This window comes from Quercus lobata, chromosome 11 (assembly GCF_001633185.2).
Source record: "Quercus lobata isolate SW786 chromosome 11, ValleyOak3.0 Primary Assembly, whole genome shotgun sequence".
Lineage (NCBI taxonomy): Eukaryota > Viridiplantae > Streptophyta > Magnoliopsida > Fagales > Fagaceae > Quercus > Quercus lobata.
Window position 1 is genome coordinate 40,947,501 of NC_044914.1, and position 16,935 is coordinate 40,964,435.

General features: G+C 35.6%; 1 protein-coding gene across 1 annotated transcript in view; it reads right to left on the reverse strand.

Moving 5' to 3' along the window:
- The window catches only part of LOC115966866 (4-hydroxy-3-methylbut-2-enyl diphosphate reductase, chloroplastic-like), a 55,998-nt gene that overhangs the window by 12,492 nt on the left and 26,571 nt on the right, over window positions 1–16,935 (reverse strand). The gene's annotated exons all lie outside the window — the stretch shown is intronic.

A 16,935-nucleotide genomic window follows, 5' to 3' on the forward strand; every position in this document is an offset into this window, starting at 1 on the left:
CATTTGGAAATCCAGATCATTGCTTGCTTGTGATCTATAATAATTTGTCACTAAACACCCAAATGACACAGATGGTACAAGTTATTGTAGATGGAAAAGGCCACAGTGGCCTTTTCCTGAAGGTGATGACTAAAAATAACAGCTGTACTAATAAAATATAGGATTTTCTTTGACTGCTTATTTTTGTTAGTGTTGGAACTAATCATGGTTTTTTCCCAGACTGATCCCGGGGTGCTGATTGTTTATGCTGGATTTGGTTCTCTAATGTTCACAACTTGCATCAGTTTTCTTTTCTATCTCATTCACAGGTGAAACTGTTTTTTTTACTTGATAGAGGTTGGCTGTACCTGTATATCTGAATTATGAGTTTTCAAAAAAATAAAATAAAAAAGACATATACCTGAATTATGATCAATATTCATAACTGATCTTGCTGTTCTCACTAAAGATAATTTACGTTCTAGCACCTATTATAACAATCATGACTTTTGCTTTTACATTTAAAAAATGATATCTTTAATAATTTTCAAAATTGTATTCTGAGGTTCTGGACTTAAGAATGGTTATAAAAATTAATAAAGCGTATTTCCAGCATCGGTACTTTTACACTGTTAGGGTGCACATACAGATGTGCTAAATTGCTCATTTTCTTTTCAATTAATAATTTCATTTTGGTTTGATATCGCCATTGTTGAAACCATGATTCCAATTTAATACATACTCATCTGTTCCACTATTTTCTTTCTTGAACATCCAAAAGATTTGGGCCTTACAAGATGGAACTATGGTTATCGTTGGAGGAAAAACTAATCGAGCCAAGGCTGAATTTCCAGAGGAGATGAACCGCTTACCTGATCGGTTTCCAGAAATGGTTGAATCATCTCGTTCCAAGGAACCTGATAAAGTTAGTGGCTAGGTTATGAGGCATTTAGATGGGAAGAAAGAACACTTGTAGTGGGATGAAAGATGCAATTTTAAACTTTGAAGTATAGCAGAGAGGTGGCTTGAATACAATCTGACGTCCGGCTCACAAATTAAGGACACCACTCCATCCCAATTGAACTTAACTTTGGCACAGAAGGTTCAGTGCCCATTATTTCAGAACCAATTTCTATTACTTGGATTCAAAAACAGAACAGTAAAGGCTTAAACAGCTAGGATGATCAGGGAAGAGAGAAACAATGACCACTCAGGCCAAAGCATAGCACAACAGATCAACTACTTAATTAGTTGTTGGGAATGGATTCAGAGGTGGATAGACTTCGGGCTTACATCCATCCCGCATCTGCAACTGTTGAAGCATATTTGCCAATTCTGGATCGGGATGTAAAACTTCCACATCCCTCAAAGAACGCAAGCACCGTAGTTGGCCCAGGGGCATCGTTTTAAAGTTGCAACGCTCGATGACCAAACGTTGTAGCCTTGGCATTGCACCACTCTCCATAGTCCATTTTGAATCAGACAGTTTTGACATTTTGAGGACTTTGAGTTGACAAAAACTACTTTCATAGCAATCGATTGTGAGCATGCGACATTCAACTACTTTGAGTATCCGAAGGTTGGTAAGGCTACCCAACACTCCCCAGGTAGATTGCCAACAACTAGTTAAATCCAGCAAGGTTATCTTTGTTAACTGGAGTGAATTTTCATTTGAGAGATCCACAATAAATTTACAAAACTTCAAAGTCTGTAGATGACGCAAGGGATTGATGCTTGACAATGACAATGTAAGAGTCTCTGTGTCCGTCCCTCCTGAGGGACGCAATCCTAATTTTCTTAGGTTAGGAAATCTGGCCTTGGCAATGAGACTCTTAGTGATGTGATTTAATGGTATACCAGTAAGGACTTGAAGATTGGGTAAACCCGCTTTATTGTCAGTTCTAGGTAGAGATGTTGGCCCATTTAAGTATAAATATCTCAAATTTTGTAACTTCCATATCCCCTTGGGCAAGCATTTCATATTATATTTTCTCATATCCAACGTCTCAAGATTCCAAAGGTTGCATATAGAATTTGGAATGACATGACGCACACTAGATGAAATGCTCAAGTACCTCAAAAGAACCAGGTTTTCAATCTTTTTGGGGATTACGCAACAAATGGCCATATTACTAAGCTCTACCACACGAACCAACTTGTTACTTTTACATAGCCATTTCAAGTAGTAGCCTTTGTCAAGAGGACTCTCAAGCCCGACAACCCCCCCAAAGCCCATTACAGAACGAATATTTGAAGACTCACAAGGGTTGGAAGAAATGTATGGATGGTTGGCAAAGTGAATGGAAATTCTACGGCATTTGCTCATGGGTGAAAGCTTAATATCTGAACAAACCTCAAGAAACTTCTCTTCAGCACTTTCCAATATACAAAGGTCTCGTAAAAGATCATGGATTCGACATGTTTTGACTCGTCCGTCTAGCCTTTTTGTTGCTATCCAAAGTCGGATAAGTTGCCTTACTGGTATCTCAAAGTCTTCTGGGTAGATACCAAATACGAATTGACATGGCCAACATATTTTGACCATGTTCGATGCGTTTTCTCCTTATTGGCCAAAAGACTGCCCAATACCACAATAGCAAGTGGTAAACCACGGCAACTTTTCACAATTTGTCTCCCTAGAGTTTCAAGTTCTAGAGGACATGGACCTCCCCCAAACACTTTCTTAGAGAAGAGCTCCCAACTTTTATCTTCATCAAGAAATGGGAGTTCATAAGGGGGAATATGAGGAATACTATTATTAAGACTACTAGCATGTAATGCCACTTCTTTTTTTCGGCTAGTGATTAATACCCTACTTCCATTGGAGTTAGTAGGAAAGGCAACACTTACCTCATTCCATGCTTCAATTTCCCAGATGTCGTCCATGACAACTAGGTACCTCCTGTCTTCCAAGCATTTGAACAACAGACTTTTCAATTCATCATCATCCAAATCTTGCCATCCTGGACCATTCTTTCTGTAAATACTTTCCATGAAACCTGACAACGATGTTTTCAACTTATGGTCTCGTACGTGTTCCAAGAACGCAAACAATGCCTTCTTGCATTCTTCATCATTCATTGCCTTGATACCGTTCAAGTCTTCAATTAGTGTCCCTTTCAATTTATCTTTGTTCGAGCTATAGTTAACTTCCAGACGGTGAAGTAATTCCTCTTTCAATTCTGCTTTCAAGATAAATTTTCTCAGTTTTGGCATTGGTGACACACCCTTCAAAATTTCAAGCAACAGGTCTCTGATTTTATATTCTTGAGTACACCCACCCATGGAAATCAAAGTGGTTCTTGACATGATTGTTGTTGTAGATCTTCCTAGCAAGAGTGGTTTTGCCTAAGCCACCCATGCCAATGATTGAAACAACGTTCCGTTGCAAACTCCTGTCAATAAGCTGCTTCAGCAATGCCTGTGTGTCATGAGCAAATCCCACCACGCAATCTTCCTCTAAGTTTCTCCTGCGCCTGTGTAGTTTCACCTCTGCTTCTGTGTCTCCTCCAGATGATTCAGCTATTTCTATGCCGTACTTGCTCCTATTGTTGTAAATTTCCTTGATGACATTATTGATTCTCTCTATCTTGCTTGCAACCTCATGAAACGACATTGCTCGGTCACAAGAATGGACTAACTTCGTCAGCTTGCATCTTCTCTTGTGCTCTGCCACTGTCATGATGAATGTGTCAATAACATCCTCAGCCTCATAAGCTACGTCCCTGATTTGGCTTACCACCTTCTTCACCAACTCATTGCCATGTCGTTTCCCTTCAGTATTTTGGAGGAAGACGTTGATCAGAGACAACTCATTCTGAAGTAACCTGACTTGATTCCCCACTCCACCAAGCAATTTAGATTCTTGAGAGAGCAAATGAGTCAGGTTCTCTAACAGGAAACTCACAACACTGTCTGCCATGGCTGCACTGTCCTCTTCCCTTACCCGCTTGACTCTACACGAAGAACAGGAAACCCAAACCCAGTTTCATCACCACCACCAACGGCAAACCCAGATTCCACTACCATCAACATCACCAACAGCCACACAAAAAATCCAAAAGAATGCACAGGAAACCCATAACCACAACCAAAAATCCAAACCCACCAACAGCCCTCAATCACAATCACAACCACAACCTTCCACCAAAAAATCCAAACGAATGTACAAGCAACCTCCACCACTACCCAAGCCTCACCAACCACAACCAAAAATCCAAACCCACCAACACACAAATGCACAGGAAACCCAAACCACAAACATAGCAAACTCAAACTCAGAATCCTTAGAACGGAGACCCAAATCACGAAATTAGACACAGAGATGAGAGAGAGAAAAAAACGCCTGAGAGAGAAACCGATCTGGCAAAGGGAGGAAAGAGAGAGAAAAAACGAAGGTCCGATCTGGGCTGAGCTTGAACTGATCTCACGGTGGCTCGCGGTGGTTGCTCGTGATGGTGACGACTGGTGTGGTGGTGGTGGCTTGTGGAGGAGCAATGAAGGTTCAGCAAGAAGAGAGAGCTCTGGGTAAAAGAAAAAAAAAATTGAAGAAGGAGAAGAGACATAGAGAAGAACGGGTTGAAGTGAGAATGCCAATCTGATTTTTGGAGAGAAACTTTATGTGATGGAACAAGTCATACGGCTGGATCCTATTATTTGGTTAATTTTATAAAAATGCTACTGAAACTCAATTCTCAAAAACTGAAAACATCACAAATTAAACTTGTACAGCAATTTCTGAAATTTTTTCAGAGGGAAAGGGATTGTTGCTGGGAATGGAAAGTCCTGAAAGATGTAGGAAAGTTTTTTTGGGTATCAAATGTAAAGTCTGTTTGAGGAGTGAATACTTCTTAGCTGTAAATTTTACGTTAAGTGTATCATTGCCTTTGCTTTTTCTTTCTATAAAGGGAAAGCTCCGGAAGCATGAACTATAAAGTGAAAATAGGAAAAACATCAAGAATGTCTTTCACTTTATAAAAAGAAAAAGCAAAGCAAAAGCAATGTTTGAAGAACATGGACAATTTAAAAAAAAAAAAAGAATAGTGTGAGTATCAACAACAACACCGAAAAGGATAAATTATATATTTGTAAAAATATAAAGATATAAATATTTTTTAGATTTTTTTTTTAATTTTTAGGAAGAAAAAATTATTTACAACACAATTTAAAAAATAAAATATACATTATACAATACGCCAAAATAGTTATATATGCGTAGGTTTGCGACTAGTTGAATTAAATTTTGGCACATAAGTTTAATTTGTATTATAGTTGCAAGCCTTTTTCAGCTCATATTGCTGATTCCAGAGCGAGACTTGAGACACAAGCTTTACATAGTCTTTCTTTGCTAAATAGCATATCCTCCAGTTATTCCACTTACTATACAAGATGTAAAATTTCAGACTTAAAAAATATGTCAGGAATACAATATCATTATTTACAACCTCTAGGACTACATTCCCTTTCTTTTTTTCTTTTTCTTTTTTTGTTAATGAAGGTATGTCATTTGATAATTCAGACTCTAAAGATTGAGAGTTTATTGCGACCCTATTTTTATTAATAACTTCTATATTTGGTTGCTGCCACCCCACTCTACCCCCTTTTTTTTTTTTTTTTTTTTTTTTTTTTTTTGTGGAGAAAGAATGGTTGCCTGGTTGTAATAATGGGTGATTACTTGCCAAAGTTTATAATTGCATAAAAGTTGTGGACTAAAAATAGACGTGTACAAGCCCGTTGTATGATCTAGTCAAGTTCGGAGTATGTTGCATTATACTAATTCAAGTTCATTCTACTAAGAATCCTAATGTTACTTGTACTAAAAAACCTAATCCATTTTTGTAGTGCACGTAATTAGTCCATCAACCACATTAATGCCATGTATTTCTCTTGAATTTTTAATTCTCTTTATATATTTTCCCATTTACTTTAACAATTAGTAAAAAGCAAGTATTTAGTGTCAACCAAATTTATGAAATTAATTTGACTAGTCCATCTCTCATTATATATTTTTGGGTAACTAAAGTGTTCATATTGACAAATAACTGTAATCTGCAAATCCACACAAAATGATTGTAAAAATAATAACTTTAGGTAGAAGCATATTTCAAGTTCTGGAGCCAAAACGACAATGGGGAAGAGATTAAGAACTTAACAATAAGGTCATCAATAAAGGTTACTGATTACAAACCTATTATATTTCAACGTGCCTGTCAAACATGCCCTAACATCCTCAGAAAAAAAAAAATTAGAGGACCATCACTTTCCATCATATGGTTAGTGGGCAAATTATATAGAGCCAAGAACTAAAAGTCAGGAATTTCAACAACTTTGTTGTACTTCTATTATGATTTTTCTCCTGTGAGTGTGTTAAGATGTTTCTCATGGACAAATCATATGAGCTAGCTATTTGCACTTCTCTATGAAAGTACTAATTCCATTCTTTTTCTTCTCCTAATGCAACAATGACAAGCTCAATTATCAGTTCTTGTTTGATAATTTTCTTGGAATCATACAATGTAATTAACTACTTTGTTTATAAATTATTTAACTAGGAGCAGATAGAAAGAAGCCCTGTGAATTACATCTGGACATTTTCATGCTTGGTTAACACATTCTAAAGTAAGTGTTAGACATTGATATACATAGTAACATAAGAAAATATATTGTTAAGCATTGAAAAAAACTGGACTGAGAAAATAGTGCAAGAATAGACATCCATAAAAATAGCATCATGGCAAAGTAACTTGACTGATTCTAATAGTTAACTAATAATTATTAGTAGTTTTAAGTACAATCACAAACAGAATTCACTATCATAACATATGACAAATTTGTTGATGCATTGCATTTCCTTTTCAAGATATCTTTGAAGACTCATCTTAAAGAAAAAAACTATCTTCTTTTCAAGATATCTTTGAAGACTCATCTTAAAGAAAAAAACTAACTTCTAGATATTAAGTTTAATGTTTGTGTTTGTACAAGCGTTTTATGATTAAAGCAAAAAAAATTAAAAAAAGAAAAAAAAAAAAAGATGGAAGTCTATACGAGGGGAAAAAAAAAAAACTTAAGAAGTTAATATAGCAGAACTGAATTTTAGTAGTGTTCCAATCCCAAGATTATACCTTCCTCCAATCCAAAACGGATTTATTACCACAGGTCCATAAACAGAAAACAAAAACAAAAGCAAAATCAGTACAGGCTTAAGTTAACAGCTAGGATGATCAGGGAAGAGAGGACCATTGACCCCTCAAGCCAAAGCATAGCACAACAGATCAACTACTTTTCTCAACTAGTAAGTTATCCGTGCGATGCACGGATAATGTTGTAATATTTTATATGAAATAATTTTGGAGAATGTTGTATCTATATTATAGCATAATTTATTAGTAATAAGTTCATCATAAAAAAACAATTATAAATTGCACACACATATTCATTATAAATATTCAATTGTAGTAATGAGAAATAAAATTAAAAAAAAAAAAAAAACAACTTTGGAGGAATATTATAGAATAAATGTTGATATACAATGTGTCTTTCTTTTTCTCCTTAATTCTAAAACAAAAATACACACCTCAAACACCCACAATCAATCACATCATTTACAAAACCTACAAATCCACAATGTCCGACCTTAACATCAAAATCGTGATTGCCATCGTCACTCAGTATAAAATGCAAACCTTCCTTCCTTGGTTGTAGCCAACTTATATAGGTTAGGATTAGATGAAACAACCATGTTATAGGTAGGTAGCTGTCATTAAAAGATTGAAGGTAAATGACATTGTTTTTGGTCTGTGTGTGTATTTGACATTGGATAGCATGAAAGGCCATGGGTGGGTATATATAAAGGGGTAGAAGTGAAAGAGGTAAAAATGGTGAATTAAAATGCAAAGAGTTTTGTGTGTATGTGTGAAGGAAGAAAAGTCTTGAAACATTGAACCATAAGATACAAAGAATATTTATTTTTTAATTAGAAAAAGGCTTGAAACATTGAACCAAATGAAACAAAAAGTTAATATTTAATTTGTTCTTATATCTGATGTGGCACTTGAGAATATTTCAATTATTTTTGCATAGAATGTACCACCTCATGCTTTCCCACAAAAGGTTTCTGCTTTTATATATATATTGATTAGTTGTTGGCAATGGGTCTAGAGGTGGATAGACTTGGAGCTTACATCCATCCCTCATCTGCAACAGTTGAAACATCTCTGCCTATTTTCTCAACTATTTTTTGTTATACTCCGGCCCTCCCTAGCTTGAAATTCTAGGTCCGTCCCTGTCCCTCAAGGCACTCAAACTTCGGTAAGCAACAGAGTCAGGTTTTCCAACAGGAAACTCAACACTTTCTGCCATGTCTGCATATTTTCTCTTCCTTGTGGGATAAAACATTAAAACTTGTACAGCAATTACAGATTTTTTTTTCTCAGGAGGGAGAGAGATTGTGGGGAAGGGAAAGTCCGAATGGATGATGGAATGGTTTCCTTATCTCTAGAGTCTAAAGTCACTTTGAAGAGTGACAAAAATTCTTAGATAGATAGTTTTATGTAACGCTGCTTTTGCCTTTTCTTTTTATAAAGGAAAGTCCGGAAGATTAAGTGAAATTTGTGAAAGGTGAGCACTATGTGAATTGCAAGGCAAGGGGCTACATTAGTAGTATCCAAGGTCCTCTCTCTCTCAGTCAAAGTATCTTTTAGTTGAACCTGTCACTTTATAAAAAGAAAAGAGCAAAAGCAGTGTTACATAAAGATGAATACAACATTAAACCAATATTTAAAATTTCATTATTTTTCTTCAATCCAAATCATAAAGATGGCCCTGCTTTCCTATCTTAATTATTGAATCCATATGGGTAGAGGAGTCAGATTTTGAATCTTTAATATTTGAGGTTTTTAATCCAAATTAAAATCTAAAGTAGCGGATCACAATACTTCCAAAAAAATAAAATTAGCATATCACCCAAAAAAATTCTATAAAGCAATGATAAGCAAGTAGAAATTAATTTTTGCTAGAAATTCAACAACGGATATACTATTTAGTATTAACAGCAGGTGAAAGTAGGTGTATTAAACCTAAATTGCAAGTTCTCCAACAAGCAGAGTTCACTGTCAAGACAGATGACAAGTTCAACAATGCCCTATTTTCCCTTTCCTGAATGTCTTCAAAGAATCATCTTGAAGATATAACAACCTCTAGATATTTTGTACACAAGTAATGCTAGCTCTTTTTCCCAACTTATTTCACAAATTGTTGAGATGTCAAGTTGTGAGTATTGCAACATCACTTTCACATGGTCCACCACCGACATCATTTTTATTGTGCAGCAATCACCACATACCACCTCAGCAGTTACGAAAATTTTTTGTGTCACTAAGCTATTGATTCATAAATTCCAAACATGCGAGCCAGGACAACCATAACCTTTCGATTTCTATGATAAATTGGGGCTGCATAACATATATTCTTCAATTATTCATCTGTTTAGTTGTATGGTTACACTGATACACACTGGCTGACGTACATCTGAAGCTGACCTAGATTGCACAAGTTGCAAGGCCTCTTCATGTTGGATATCGAACACTTTGATAACAACATCCTCAACTAACAAGTTAAAATCCAAAAGGACACATGATTTTGTAACATACCAGAATGATTGGAGCTTTTCAGAACTGCAAATACTTAAGGATGATGGAGCTTTTAATCTGGCTATGGCACCCCTAATTACCAATGGAGACAAGAAGCTTTTTGGGACCTTACCAGTTGGAAATGCTGAATTGCCTGATGTAAAAGGAATGTATTTATTTCTCTACCACAACAAACTTATGTATAAGATGTATGTATTCATATATATGCACATTAACTTAAGGTTATGGGAAAAACGTATGTTGTGGGCATAGCCATGTATTTTTCCTTTTCAGTATTTTCCCTTCCTTCTAATTTCCTTTTCCCTTCTCCATTTGGATTCAGATCAATGCTTGCCCATTATCTAAAATTAATTTTCATATACGATCTGGAAGGTAAATTTTCTGGAGTTTGATGGTCTGGCTCTAAGCTCCCAGTTGAAATAGATGGTACAAGAATTCTTATTGTAGATGCAATAGGCAGCAGTGGCCTTACCCTGAAGTTGATGACACAAAATAACTTCCGTACTGAACAATATAGGATTTTCTTTGATTTCTTGTTTTTGTTTGTGTTGGAACTAAAGATGTTTTTTTTTCTGAGACTGATCCTGGGGTGCCAATTTATTCTCGATTTGAGGCTCTAATGCTCACAACTTGCATCAGTTGTCTATCATATTCACAGGTCAAACTTCTTTACTTGATAGAGGTTTGCTATATATGTTTTGAAACTTGTAATTATATTCCTGAATTTTTATCAAGGTTCATAATAGTGTTATATTTGGTCATCCTAATCTGGCTATGATTACAAATCACATTCTGGACTTAAGAATGGTAATACAAATTTATAAATTGTAATTCCTGCATCATTGCTTTTACACTGAGAGTGCAATGTGTTAAAAATGCATTTTTTTTTCTTTTTAATTAATAATTCTATTTTTGATTTGGTATTGCCATTATTGAAACCATGATTCCAATTCAATATATACTCATCTGTTCCACAGTTTTCTTCTTTGAACATCCAATAGATTTGGGCCTTACAAGATGGAACAATGGTTGTTGTAGGAGGAAAAATTAATTGAGCAAGGGCTGAATTTCCAGAGGAAATGAACTGATAGCTTGATCAGGTTCCAAAAATAGTTGAATTATCTTGTTCCAACAATAAAATTAGTAGCTGGGTAATGAGGCATAAGAAGAAAGAACACTTGCAGTGGGATGATAGATGCTATTTTGAACTTTATGGTAAAGCCAAGAGGTGGCTTGAATACAATCTGAGGTCCAACTCAACAAATTAAGGGCAGAGTGTTGAACTTGCCTTTCTAAATGTATAATTTCAGGTCCATTTCAGCTCATATTGTCGATTCCAGGGCCAGGTTTTGAGAAACACGTTTTACATAGTCTTTCTCAGCTGAATTGCATATCCCCAATTATTTCACTTACCAAAATTTAGGAAATTAATTTGACTAGTCTATCTCATCATTCTTTAAACCTCTAGATCTACATGCCTTTATTGTTTGTAATTGAAGAGACATCATTTGATAATTCAGACTCCAAAGATTCAGGATTTACTGTAGCCATATGTTTATTAATATCTTATATCTTTGGTTGCCTAGATGGTTGATAATTTTCTTCTCATTTTAACTACTTATGTTATTGGAGACTAATATATAGTTTTTAGCATTTGGTAATTAAGTATTTTTCAATGGGTGTTGTGACAAGCTAGTACTTGAGTAATAAGAGGTGCTAACTAGCCAAAGTTGAGAAGTTGTTGACTAAAAATAGACATGTAAAAGCCCGAAGTCTTGTATTATCCTAATTCAGGTTCATTATAATAAGAATCCTAATGTTACTTGCATTAAAAAATACTAATCCCTTTTTTGTAGTGCAAGTAATTACTCACCTTAAAATCAAAGAATGGTTTTTTTGTCATTGAGTTCTAACTCCAATTCAGGTTATGTTTTAAAAAATTTATTGCACTGACATATTTGAGTTACACTATCAAATTTTGCAGAATAGAGAGAATATCAGCCGCAATAAATTTTAAAACCAAAAATATGCAATACGAGCCCCCTTAGGAGTTCAACTGCCTCATCTAAACCGCCTATGTCTGCATATGATTCTAGTGGAGCCTTCTCAACCTTCATCATAGTCACCATTGGATCAACTTTGTCTTATAAACCAATTACTCATGTAAGAACCAAAACAATAGCAAAACTAAATAGGCCATTAAGTTAGGCAGGTCTTCTTGCATGTTAGTCTATCAAAATTAATAGGAGGTATGTTATCCCAACAATTTTAGCAAAATTAAGTTCTAAAAAAAAAGAACAAAACACTCTCAGCTATTTGAACAAACAATTTGTGTGCATGTAACAAAAAGTTTTAGGTGAATTACCTGAGAAATTTGATCCTTGTTAACGTGGGTATCTGAAGAAAATGGTTTTATCAGGAGGAGCAGCAAGGAGGTTTCACTCTTTGAGGCCTTTTCCATTGGACTCTGAGTCTGACTTCTCGGTTATGGCAGTGGTATAAATAGCTGGTGCTAACGTTGAGTAGGACTTGGAAGTTTCTGATTAGCTAAAGTTTTAGAATCCACCTGATTTGCAAAAGTAAATCCGGATCTAGCTGGGGATGAACACGTGTATGGAAGAAGATAACTCTACAGTCCTTATTTGCTTTTACAAGAGAAATCCAAAAGTGATTTTTTCACCTGGATGGATATTTGTGGCATGGTATCCCATATGACACAAAAATTAAGAAATTTTGGAACACATGAAGAAAAATTAGAATTAAAATGTATGAGATAGCTACAATCAGAGAAATAGAAAAAAAGCAACAAGTACACGAATGAATGGACAAAGGAAACGACCATTGACCCCTCAGGTCTCAGCACCGCACCAAAGCATAGCACAACTGATCCAAATTTTTCTCAATTAGTTGGATTTAGAGGTGGATATACATGGAGCTTACATCCACCCCTCATCTGCAAATTTTGAAGCCACTCTACCAATTCTGGACCGGGATGTAAAACTTCCACATCCCTCAAGGCACTCAAGCACCATAGTTCGTTTGGGAGCATACAAAAAAGAACGCAATTTTCGATGACCAAACGTTGAAGGTTTGGCATTGCACCTTGCCCCATATTCCATGCAAAAACGTTCAGAGATACCATTTTAAAGACTTCAAGTTGCTGAAAACTGCTTTCATCACAATTGAGGAAATCATTGGTGATGAGTGGATCGGCAAATCCTCTTAATTTGAGTATTCGAAGTTTGGTAAGGCTACCCAACACTCGCATGGTGGGTAAAGATATGTCTGCACCTACTATGGTTATTTTTGTGAGGGCCAACCAAATTGAAGTTGGAATTGTAAAGCAATAAAGATAATAAATTTTCAAAGTTTGTAGATGACACAAGGGATGGAGGCTTGACAAAATCCCTGACTCTACCCATCTTGAAGAATACAATCCTAATTTTCTTAGGTTAGGAAATCTGGCCTTGGCAAAGTGACTCTTGGTGTCTTCATTTATAGCTATACCAGTAAGGACTTGAAGATTGGGTAAAGCAGCTGTATTGTCAGTCTTAGGTAGAGATGTTGGCGCATCCAGGTACAAATGTTTTAATCTTTGTAACTTCCATATCCCCTTGGGCAAGCATTTTGTTGTCATTCTGGAATTTCTCATGTCCAACGTCTCTAGATTCCAAAGGTTGCATATGGAATCTGGACTGACATGAAGATCACCAGATGCGATGCTTAAGTACCTCAAAAGGACCAGCTTTTCAATCCTTTTGGGGATTAAGCAACAAATGCCCATATTACTGAGCTCTACCACCCGAACCAACTTGTTATTTTTGCAAAGCCGTTTCAAGTAGCTATTATCAAGAGGACACTTGTGCTCAACAACCCCCCTGAAAACTATTATAGAGCGACTATTTGAAGGCTTACAAGGGCTGGAGTAAATGTATGGATTGTTGTCATAGTGGATGGAAATTCTATGAGATTTGCCTACCGGTGAAAGGTTAACATTTGAATGAACCTCAAGAAACTTCTCTTCAGAACCCTCCGATATACAGAGGTCTCGTAGAGGATCATGGATATGACATGTTTTGACTCCTCCATCTAGCCTTTTCATTGCCACTTGAATCAAGCTTCGATTAATGAGTTCCTCCAAGTAGTCTTCAGCAACATCCTCTATATTTCTATTCCCAATTTTCTGTATGAATCCCTCGGCTATCCAAAGTCGAATTAGTTGCTTCACTGGTATCTCAAAGTCTTCTGGGTAGATACCAAAATATAGAAAGCATGGTTTCAAGTGGCGGGGTAAGTGATTGTAGCTTAGAGCCAATATGTCTATACAACTTGATCTATCTTCAGTTAGATACGAATTGACATGGCCAATATATTTTGACCATATTCGATGTGTTTTCTCCTTACTCGCCAAAAGACTTCCCAATACCACAATAGCAAGTGGTAAACCATGACAACTTTTCACAAGTTGTCTACCTAGTGTTTCTAGTTCTGGAGGACAAGAACCTTCCCAAAATACCTTTTTAGAGAAGAGTTCCCAACTTTTATCTTTATTAAGAAATGGGGGTTCATAAAGGGGAATAGGAGGAACACTATTATTAACGGTAGTTGCATGTAATGCTACTTCTTTTATTCGACTAGTGATCAATATTCTACTCCCATTTGAGTTATTTGGAAAGGCAGTACTTACCTCATTCCATACGTTAGTTTTCCAGATATCATCCATTACAAGTAAGTACCTCTTGTCTTCTAAGCTTTCAAGCAGCGCACTTTTCAATTCATCATCTGACATATCTTTCAATTTAACACCATTCTTCTTGTAAAAATCTTGCATGAAACCCGACAACAAAATTTTCAAATCACAATGTTGCTCTTTTATGCCTGCCAGGAACTTAGACCATGCCTTTCTAAATTCTTCATCATTCATTTCCTTGATATGCTTCAAGTTTTCGATTAGTGTCCCTTTCAATTTATCCTTATTTGAGCTATACAACGCTTCCAAATTGTTGAGTAATTCTTCTTTCAAATCAGCTTTCAACATCACTCTTGGCAGTGGTGTTAGTCCCTTCAAAATTTCAAGCAACAGCTCTCTGATTCTATATTCTTGAGAGACATAAACCCACCCATGGAAATCGAAGTAATTCTTGACATCATTGTTGCTGTAGATCTTCCTAGCAAGAGTGGTCTTACCTAAGCCGCCCATGCCAATGATTGAAACAACATTCCGTTGCAAACTCCCTTCAATAAGCTGCTTCATCAATGCCTCAGTGGCATGAGCGAAGCCCACCACTTGATCTTCCTCAACATGTCTCCTTCGCCTGTGCAGTATCTCCTCCGCTTCTGCATCTCCTCCAGATGGTTCAGCTATTTCTACCCCATACTTGCTCCTATTCTCGTAAATTTCCTTGATGACATTCTTGATTCTCTCTATCTTATTTGCAACCTCGTGAAGCGTGCTTGCTCGGTCAAAGAAATGGATTGTGTTCCTGACCTTGTTTCTTCTCCTTTGCTTTGTCAGAGTCATAATGAATGTATCAATAACATCCTCAGCCTCATAGGCCACGTCCCTAATTTGGCTCACTACTTCCTTTACCAAGACATTGTCATGTCGTTTGTCTTCAATATTTTGGAGGAAGACGCTGATCATTCTCAGCTCATTTTGAAGTAACCTGACTTGATCCTCTACTCCACCTTGCAATTTTGATTCTTGGATGAGCAACTGAGTGAGGTTCGCCAATAGGAAAGTGACAGCATTGTTTGCCATATCTGCCTTGTGGGAAAAACACAAAATTTGTACAACAATTACAGATTTTTTTCTCAGGGGGAAGAGGGGTTGTTTGGAAGGGAAAGTCCGAAAGGAAGGATGAAGGAAGTGTTATATGTTGTCTGTCTTCGAAGGTGGAAATGAAGGGGGAGTGAATAAAAAAATTCTAGCTGGAACATTTTTTGGTTCAAAAACAGTGTTCATGTCTGCCTATAACTTCCTAACAGGTTCTGTGATTAGGTACCAACCAGTTGACCTCTTGCCTCACAATTGTTTCATTTAATTAAAAAAAACTCACAATTGTTATTATTATTATTTTGATAAAAAAAAAAACCGTAATTATTATTGTTTTGACTTTAGTTTCTTAAAAACTTCATTAAAATCTATATTAACGTACACAAGAAGAAGATTAGAACGAGTCATGTGGGATCAAATTGACCAATAATAAATTATAGTAATGGTCGGCAACTTATAATTTTTTTATAAAATGTACAAAGAACGAGAAGCAGACTGGAACTTGTCTGGTGGGATTAAAAATAAATAACCAACACGCACATATTTGATGCAATGGTTACTTCAAAAGTATAAGTGTTTGTGAGGTGTGGGGAGTAAGGGTCTGGGTTCAAGTCTCTAGGAGGGAGTTTCACACACACACACACACACATATATATATATATATATATATATATATTTAGATTAAGTTAGAGTAAAATTTATATCTTATATAAAAAAAAAAAAAATTTTAAAAGTAAAAAATAAATAACCGTAATGGTAGGCACATGGGATTAGTTGTTTAATGTACATCGATTGAAAGAGTTCATTAATTAAAATCTATATTAATTGATGTACACTTGAAGCATATTCGAACGAGTCATGGGATTAAGTGTGCATTTGTTTCAGCTTTTTAAATTGATCAATAGATTCAATAATAATAAATGATAGTAATGATCCGCAAGTTATACTTTTTATAAATGTTTTCTCCAATTATTTCACTTACCATACAAAATGTAAAATGTCAAACTGAAAGAAATATGTCATGAATACAAGAAGTAAAGGCATGTACAAGGTTTTCAGATCCGGACCGTTCATTGAACCGTAAAAGGGAAAGGTTCAAGGTCTTTGAGGTCGAACCGAGATTGAACCAGAGTCGAACCGTGATAGCATCATAATTAATTTAATAATTAATTAAAGCCTAAATATAGATATTAAATTTATAAAACTAGCAAAATTGACTAATATATCTATATATGTGAGGGAATTTAATGATTTTCAAGCATATATTTAATAATTAAATAAGAAAGTTAATAAAATAAAATAATAACCGTGAAAACATTAAAATTTATGATTAATTTTTGAAGTAAAGTTGAATATCTTTGAAGGATTTTAATTACAAATTTTTTATTCCTTGTAAGAGATGGATAATTTAATTAAGTAGAATAAAATTGTGTTAAGTTGTTTTTATAAAAAAAATTAAAAAAATTGCTAAGGGATTGGACCCCACAGTTCTTGCCACCGGTTTGTGCGGTCCAACCTCGGTTTTAGGGGTTC